Consider the following 8834-nt stretch of genomic DNA (forward strand, 5'->3'; position numbering starts at 1 on the left):
GACTATATTCAGCAAAATGCTTCTCCATCTATCTGTTTTGAGTTTCAGTGTATGTGGAATAATAAGTAATTTCAACTGATCCTTCATATAAATGCATATATGCATACTGAGTGTGTGTCTTTAGATGCATAAACATAGCGGATGGCCTCCACGCTGCACCACTGATTGCATCACAACTTCTACTGGCAAAGAAGAGCCATCACTTCTTAGCTGCCAACAGCAGGCTGGGCCCACTCACTGCCACTTTCTTGAGCATATGAGATCCAGAGAAGATCCAAAACGAAGCTCCGCAAACACATGAAGCAGGTTAAGATGTGAGCTGACAGCTCTCGACCTCGCAAGCTGTGTGTCTGCGTGCTTTGGTGCGTGGGAAGGCCTCAGTTTGATCTGGCAGCGGCTTAAAGCCTCTTATTGATGAGTGCTGGGATCGGAGAGGGGGGTTAGGCCCATAGTTTTCAAATGTGTTTTACATAAGTTTTTCAAATCAGATTAATGTCTAAGACAAACCTGCCATCCTATCCTGCTCCATCTTTTGTAAAAAAGAGGAGTTATCGCCTTGGGGACCTTCTGATGTCTTCAGTAGGGTTTGCCTTCCCCTCTGTCTGCACCCTCTTATTGCTAACGAGAGCAGCGTGTACCCAGCCTGAGTCAGACCCATCCACTCCCCGTCCTCAGCTAAGGCATCACCAAAAGTACTTCTCCCACCCAGGCTGCCGTGCTGATCCTAGGTGTCCTTCTGTTCTTCTGCTGCTCCATCTGTTGGCCACTGGTGCCTATCTGCCATCTCTGATCTCAGTCACGTTCCAAATTCTCCAGGCCGGGACTTGTCTTTTTGCTGTAACATCGACGTGAGCCTGTCCCCAACACGATCTGTAATTGCTATGATACCATAGGAAGCATTAAAGTCTCTTGAAGACTTTGAAGATAAGAGTAAACATCCCAGCTCTGTTCCACTAATAAAACTAATAAAACAGCTTGGCTGAAATGTCCAAGAGGCACCTCTGTTGCCCCTTTGCATCCAGCCTTGTCTTCGAGCATCACGCAGGAAAGCAAATCCCTGCTGATGACCCGAGCATGCCAGCAGCGTCACTGGAGGGCAGCACGACTGGTGGTACACGAGGAGCCTCCTCCCTAGGACTCCTCTGCAGATGACACACGGGTGTCCATGTTAGCCGGCTGCTGGCGTGCTCTAGCAAAACAAATTTTTAAGGTCATTGGACAGTCATCTGCCTCTTCAGCAGAGCCCGACTGGAGTTAGCATGGTAATTATATTTTGGTTGACAAATGCGCTGGCAAAGCACAGCTTCCCTTTCATCTCGCAGCAAAGGCAGCGTGGCCCACAGCATGGCACCACGCTTGGTGGGACTTTGTGCTGCGTGACTGATGAAAGCAGCATGAACATTTCCAAACGCCCAGCATAGGCTACAGTTGTCCTGGCCACTGGTCTCTGGGCGAGAGCCAAGCATGCACTCAGCATGACGCTGGTGGTGAAGGTGGTGGTGCCACTACACTGTGTCCCACCAAGGCTGCCTGTGACCTTACGCCTGCCCGCAAAACCAGCCAGAAGCCTGGCCTTGGCTGCCACTGTGTATGGTCCATTAAACCCTATTTCTCTGCTTTATCTCCCATCGCCTCAGTCCTGTCCTTCCTCTCCGCCTCACCAGCTGCCTCCTGGCAAGGTCTCATTGCATGTCAGGCTTTGGTGTTTGTCTCAACTTCCTGGTTTGGACCTGGCAACTTAGTCCTTGCCACTTGACAACTTTTCCTTGGCCAGGGCTCCACAACAGAGTCATCTCCAGCTCTTCTTTGTCACCTTATTATGGCCTCTCTGTTGTCTCTCCTCCTCCTCGGGTATCCATGGTAAGTTCACATGTGTCCCTCGTCTGGGTGCCCTCATCCAGTTACACAGCTTTTACTGCCATCTCCTCCTCATATCTCAGACCTCTCTCTGCCTCCCTCCTACCTTGCCAACATCTCTCCACACCTGCATTTTTCTTGGCTCCTCTGGCATCTCTTCCCGAATGAGTTGCCAGCAACTCAAACTGCCCGTAGCCAAAGCGGACTTCTGCTCCCCTTTAGCTTCTCACTTTCCCCACTGTTGTCCTTTCTCCTTGGCAGACACATAACAAATGGGGGAGTCAGAGACATCTTGGACCTTCTCTCCTGCTCTTCTTTATTTGCCCAGCCTTTATGTCTTACCACCTCGTCCCCATCCCTGAGGTCTCCCTGCTGGGCTGGTGCTGGTGTTCCCTATGCCTGTTTCCCATTACTCATTCCATACACAAGATGTTTTCTTCAGCTGACCTGCTAGAACATACCCTTCTGCCCATGCCAGTCTGTCTCACCAACCCTACAAAACCTAGCAAATGAAACCATCTGCATATCTGTTTCACATATTTTTGAGAGAGATACTAATCCCTGCATAGTGAAAGGGTCCTGCGTACAAAAGGGGAAATGAGGACACCAACATTAAAGGGCGAAGTGGGGGATGGGGAGACCGAGAGCAAGGGCAGGGCAGATGTCAAGGACGCAACTTTACACTGTTGAAAAAAGAAAGCAGAAAACTGAAACAAGAGCAGATCAGAGTGTCACTGACAAGCCACATCAGTGCTCTTTCCTCGCTAGTTTTGCATTTAAGCTCCCACTTTTTCCTGCTCCCTGCACCTCTGTCTTCAAAGCAGAGACCAAGTCTTCCATCTGGCTCTAAAAATGTATAAAGAAATTAAAAAATCAGCAGGCACCCCTTTTCTCTGTGTCTTCTGTGATAACAGACACCTCCCCTCCCCTTTCACCCCAGTGGGAAAGCTGATCTGTCAGACTGATCCATTTTCGAAGGCAGCCCTCCCAGGCCTCCTCGCCGAATGCTCTGCCTGAGCTTCTGCCCCTGTGCCAGCAGGAAAGCGCTTTCCGGCATCCCCAGCGCAGCTCAGGCGCCGTGCAGGTCCCAGCGGGAGAAGGATTTGCATGTGATGCCGTTACAGTGACCTCCCGAAACTCGGCTGCGTTTCCCATCTGTTGTGTGCTGTTACTTTCCCAGGACACAAAAGCAGGTGAAATGTCTGTTGGATGCCACAGAAACCTCTCAGGCTGCAGCCGTGGTAAAACAGCCCTCCTTAAAGCAATACAGGGAGATCCTTTTGTGTGCAAGAGCTCCTTTCAGATTGGGTCAGGGGTTTTTATTGCCCGACCTGGAGATTTGACGGTTGTGTCCCAGTCATATTTTAACGCAACGCAGACAGCAGATGCTTCAAGAAGATTATATTTCTTTGTGTACATTGGGTCTCCAGGGAGATTACACATTTGGGGTCAAGGGCTTTAGGGGCCTGGCTCTATGGCCCCGCGGGGGGATTTTTTCTGTTTCCAGCAAAAAATATCTGTAAAGCACAGGGCGTTCTGCCAAGCCTTCTATATGGAGTCAGCAGGAAATGCTGCTCCCAAGAGAGATTTTTACCTACTGCTCTGTCAGGGATAGCTTTTATTATAATAATAGCAGTTGATCAAATGGCTCACAGTGCTGCAACACCTTGCAGCTTGAGTAAAGGAGCTGAGCCTGAGCAGAGGCGCAGCGCTTCCTCATTGGACTGTAAAAAGGTTGATCATGTGAGGGAAAACTGTCTCTGTAAAAGCAGGCAGAAAAGGGCACTTTGTGACAGTACGGTGTTTGTGAAATGCAGTTATCTTGGCCAAGGCAATCATCATCTGGCCAGCACAGAAGACGTTGCAAGGGAGAGAATTAGGTCCAAAGATGCAACAAAACCCGTCACGGGGTCCCCGCTGTACACAGTGACAAGCCAGAGATGATCTGGGGTTTGACAAGCCAGAGATGTAATGGGGTTTTACAAAGAAGCTGCCTCCTCCTACTCCCAGTCCTGCATGACTGTTAATTTATCTGCTTTCTATGTTGAAGGATTAAGACTGAGCAAGCCCTGCTAGAATGGGAATTTCCAATTCCACAAGTTTTAGGAATCCAAACCTTGACACCAGCACCTCTAAAATCCAGCCCTGAGAATATCAGTAACTCTCAGTGCTCGGAAGGCACTGGAGCCCCCTCCAGCACCAGCCTGGCCCAGTGCAGGCAGGTGGTGCTCCCCGGGGCTCCGGCGGGTGGTGATGCTGGGCTATCCCAAGAGGGAGTGCCGGGGCAGCCCACCTGCTTCCAAGGCAAACGCACACACCAGCACAGACATGGGCTTTCCCACAGCAGTTCCTGAAAAAAAAAGGAAAAGGTAGCATCCTTGGCCCAGACTGATTTCTCCATTGTTCTGTGTCTCGTGCAGTCACCCGTAGCTCACAGGCTCAGTGCAAAATGCTACTAAATCACAAAGGGAATGTTTTACGCTCCCTGAATGCTGAAATAAGTAACAGCACTGGATGACAACCAAGGGGAGCACGGACCTCACTTATTACTAAATCCTTCCTCAGACAAAGCGGCTTCGACTTTCCATGAGTGTTTTCCTAAGGAAGAAGAAAACATTAACCAAGGAAACCAGGATTTACCTCAAGTGCTAAAATCTGCCCAAGGAGCTGGTTTTAGCAGGTGCCCTCCAACGCCTGCAGAGCCATATGGGGCATCACTTCAGATTCGCACTGCAGCTGGCCTTCAAATGTGAACTGCCCCACCATGTTCCCCCCACCCTCGTGCACAGAGTTTAATGGTGCCAGAAACAGTAAATGTCAGGAAGCGTTTGTGCGGTGGAATGTAGAAACTATGGTTAGATAAAGCACCGATCACATGAGAGGCTGCGTATATATTAAAGAGCCCTTCAAGAGATGTCACAAATAGCCCTGGTTTCTCTCTTTACCCTGCAAACAGCTGCCATGTGCTATAGTCCCCGTGCAGGGGAGTAAATTTAGCCATGGTAAGAGGATGGTTGAGGATGCCTGTCAGGATGTGCTTTCCCCTTGCTAGGGACCAGCAGCACTGCAGTAGCCAGCCTCAGGGGACTGGGGGGTCAGGACGTCACTGTGACATCTAGAGGAACAAGGAGTCTGCGGTGCTTCTCTGAGCTCCCCCAGTCGGCAAACCAGACAGAAATGCCACGTTGGGCTGTGATGCTTGGATCTACACCTAACCTTTTTCAGGCTTGGAAGTAAATGAGTTTTTGAGCAGTATGCCTGGAGCACAGTTATTCAGAAGCAATGCAATAACAAATGTCATTTTACTCAAGTCATCAGTCCTCTCTCCCTGTTGTATATGAGCAATGTCTTGCTCTTCTTGGACTCCTTCAATAGACAGTTTTGTGGCTGATGTGGTGGCAGCAATTTCCTTTTATCTCCATATTTTGAACAGGCACAAGAGGGAACAGAGGCACTGGTAAGCAGGGGAAGTTAGCAGTGTGGAGAAGAAACTGAGGGAATTCATGCCCATCCCAACCTATTTTTTCCACTGCTTTTAAAATATGTAGTTTTTATGTTTTATGTTGACTTTGGTTGTTGACGGAGTGCATGAGAAGAGCCAATGTGTTACTCTAGGCATTTTTGGCAGATATGTAGGAAAGCTAGCCAGTTAAGATCAGCAGCTAACCCACAACAAAGCTTGATCTCCAGCCAAAAGCTTAATCCAACAGAAACCAAACATCTGCCCTCCTCGGGCACTCTGGGATGGAGACAGAGGTCTTGGCTTCTGGGGTGGCTCCAGAATTGTTCTTCTTCTTCTGACTCCTCCCTGACGGCAAAGCAGGGCATGTGCACTCACGCTGTGGTTTAGGTAAGAGACTGCGGCGTGGGGTGGCAGATGCCAGGCTCTCAGGATTACAGCTACAAAACCTCAGACTGAACCATACGTAGATCTAGTACAAATAACAGTATCCCTCCCGTGCCCTGTAAAACCTTCTGCTATTTCTGGCCTTTCTCTCCCAGTGTCTCTTCATACGCAGCAGATTGAGACCATTATCCCTGGAATAAGAGTGTGCACGCTGCTTTTTTTCACTGTATCTCATTCCTGACCTCTGCTGCTTTTTTACTATTCTAGTCCTGGTTTATAATAGGAAATTGAAAGCCCAAAGATTTTCTTCACATCTGACATTCATTCATCCTCCCAGCTTCTTCTTTTTTTCCCTGTCGGTTTAAAGGTAGAGAGAAGAAACAGTCAAAACTGTGTGTTTATGGTCCATATTTTTAATACCCCCAAAAATGATTCTGTTCTTAGTCTTGCTTTGTGTGCTTTGTGTAACTTTACTCATTTCACCGACCTTATTCTGGATCCTCACCAATGTCGGAAGGAAGTCGAGTGATATATTTAAAGAGTATTTGTTTTAAACATAACATTGAGAGTTAAGACAAACAAGTCTCCTGCTCATCTGCCCATTTCCCAGCCCCGATGGCTTGTCTACATTCCTGATCTTATTATTCAAGCCCAGATATTTGAAAAGCGACCACAGATTTAGAGTGATTAAAGTTTTACCAGTTTAGGACCTCTCTATCCTGATTTCCTTCAGATGGCTCCAGTTAAAAGTATGGCAGCTGTGCACCCCTGGGGCTGAAAGTATTTCAAGCTGGAAACCCTAAAATCAAGCCAGCTCAAATCAGAGGCTTTTAAAAATCATTTGACCTTCCTATCTGAGTTGGTGAGTCCCCGCTGAGAGGTGATGAAAACACGCAGCTCCCAGTGGAAGCTGAATGAGAGCCAGTTTGAATTAAACGTTTGGTACCATGAGGCTGTTGAGTCACACAGCCCAGGATACACCTATCCCCGCTGATGCCATGACAGCACAGCTACCGGGAAAGTCAGTGACAAATGCAGGAGGGCTCCATCTTCTGTCAGCTCACGGGCACCTTTCCTCACGCTGCACTTTATTTTGCAAAGCTGGGAGCGTTCTCGTTTCATGCCCTTTCCCTCTTGGGTGTGAAAACTCCTGAGGTTTGGGAAAAATATGCCTCCAGTGACTGGAACGGATTGGATTGGACTGTGGTGCTTCCTGCAGATTTATAAGCTTATATCCTAAAGACCACTGAAACAAAAGTTCAGTTATCAGACAATTAATAGGACCCCGGATCAGCAAAACAGCTAATCATGCATTCAGCTTCTTGCTGTACAAATGTTCTATTTTACTTCAATTAAGTATAGGCTTAATTTGCTGCACAGTTCATTTAATAAAATATGCTGTAGTGATTTAAAAAATAGCTATGAGTCTGTAAAATCAATTTGTCATGGGTAGTCAATGTAGGGTGAGGATAATGTGATCATAGCTATGGCATCATGCCCAAACAGTGAACGGCAGACATGCTTGCCTGGCTACTCTATAGCAATTGAGTTTGCGGTTGTGGAGTCCTGGGGTGATATTGGAATATATTATTGCTGTGCGCTCATCCCAGTAAAATGGATAAGAAGCATCATGCTTCAAGGTAAAAAATAATCACCACAGAATTAATTTGATGTCTTCTGTCCTCTGTGGCTAAATTCTTCTATAATTAGCCACTAAGAGATCTCTTGCATCTTTTCGCTAACACTGCTAAGACATAGGACGCTGGGGCTCTGTTTTGATCTTGTTTGAGACCGACGAGTTCCTTGTAGGTGGTTTGTGAAAGTGAGTAACATTCAATTGCAGGGCATGAAGATGTCTCATTCTTTCAGGGCCAGACAGAAAACTGTAAGGCACAAACACTGTGGGAGTGGAGACCTTCCTCTGCTTTCTCTGCCCAGGTTTGGTGGTTTCTTCTCTCTTCCACACCACTCAGCCACCTTTGGAAACAGTGCAGCAACATCTTCTGGGAAGGATGGTGAGGACATCTGGAGCTTTGTAGTCTCAGCCATAGGGGTCTCATTCGTCACTTTAAAAAGAAGTAGAATGAAAAGCATGCAAGAGCTAAAGGCCCTAGACTGAAATGATTCATGGAATGAAATGTTCCAGGCTTTGTTTGCTTGCTGGTTTGTGTGTTGTTTGAAATAAGAGCTACTGGGCTCAGTTCAGCTGCTGGGTTATCAGAGCGATTAATCTGTAACATCACAAAGTGAAGACTTTTCCCCAAAAAACAAGGCACTTTCACTGCCATTACGGATTTGGAACATGGTCCTCAGGTGGTGAGCTCGACTGAAATAGTCACATCAGGGTTTTTTTTGACATTGCATGTGAATGAGTCTGATTTTTTTTTCAGGGGCATCCCTGCTTCCGCCAGCTGCACAGAGATCAGTGTCTGGGATCTACCCTTCTCTGCTGGTGTTGTCCAAACAAAAAAGCTCATCTCTCGAAAAAGTCCACCAGCTCCGGTTGTCTTGCTTCTCCATTGAAGAACTCTGCAGATGGAGCGAGGGCTGTACCTGAGAGCAACAGATGTCCTACCATAACTGCTAAACCCAGGCATCATCAGTACTAATGTCGTGGTGTCTGACTCTGTGTACGATGACAAGGGGTACACAGTGCACTTTCTGTACTGGTCACTGTGAGGTGCTTGGATTTTTCTAGTCTAGTTGTAGGTTTTCAATAGAGGCTGGCTGCTGTGAAGGATCACAGGGTGACATGCTGGATGCACACGTCCCCAGAGTACCAGGCTGATCAAAGCGGAATGACTGAACTACTGAGTTTGCTTCCGTAGCTGGTTACAGTGAAACAGATCTGCTTCATAGGACAAAAGTCTAAATATAGCTCAAGTTTCTGAGTAATAGGGTATGTTGCAGATTTTCCCATGCTCTAGCAACAAAAAGCTGCAGTGGGGCCTAAGGATTACCTTGGTGAGATATTATCTGCTTCGTGCAATGCTCCGAAAGGCCTACTGCTGTGATATTTGTCATTTCTCAGCATCATTCTACCTCAGCATCCCAGGGAAAGCTGAAGGAAATTTTGTGGCGAGAGTGGCAAGGCCTGGTGATTGCAGACATCCCTGCTGGGACAATCCCA

The sequence above is a fragment of the Chroicocephalus ridibundus genome, chromosome 4, assembly GCF_963924245.1.
Source record: "Chroicocephalus ridibundus chromosome 4, bChrRid1.1, whole genome shotgun sequence".
Lineage (NCBI taxonomy): Eukaryota > Metazoa > Chordata > Aves > Charadriiformes > Laridae > Chroicocephalus > Chroicocephalus ridibundus.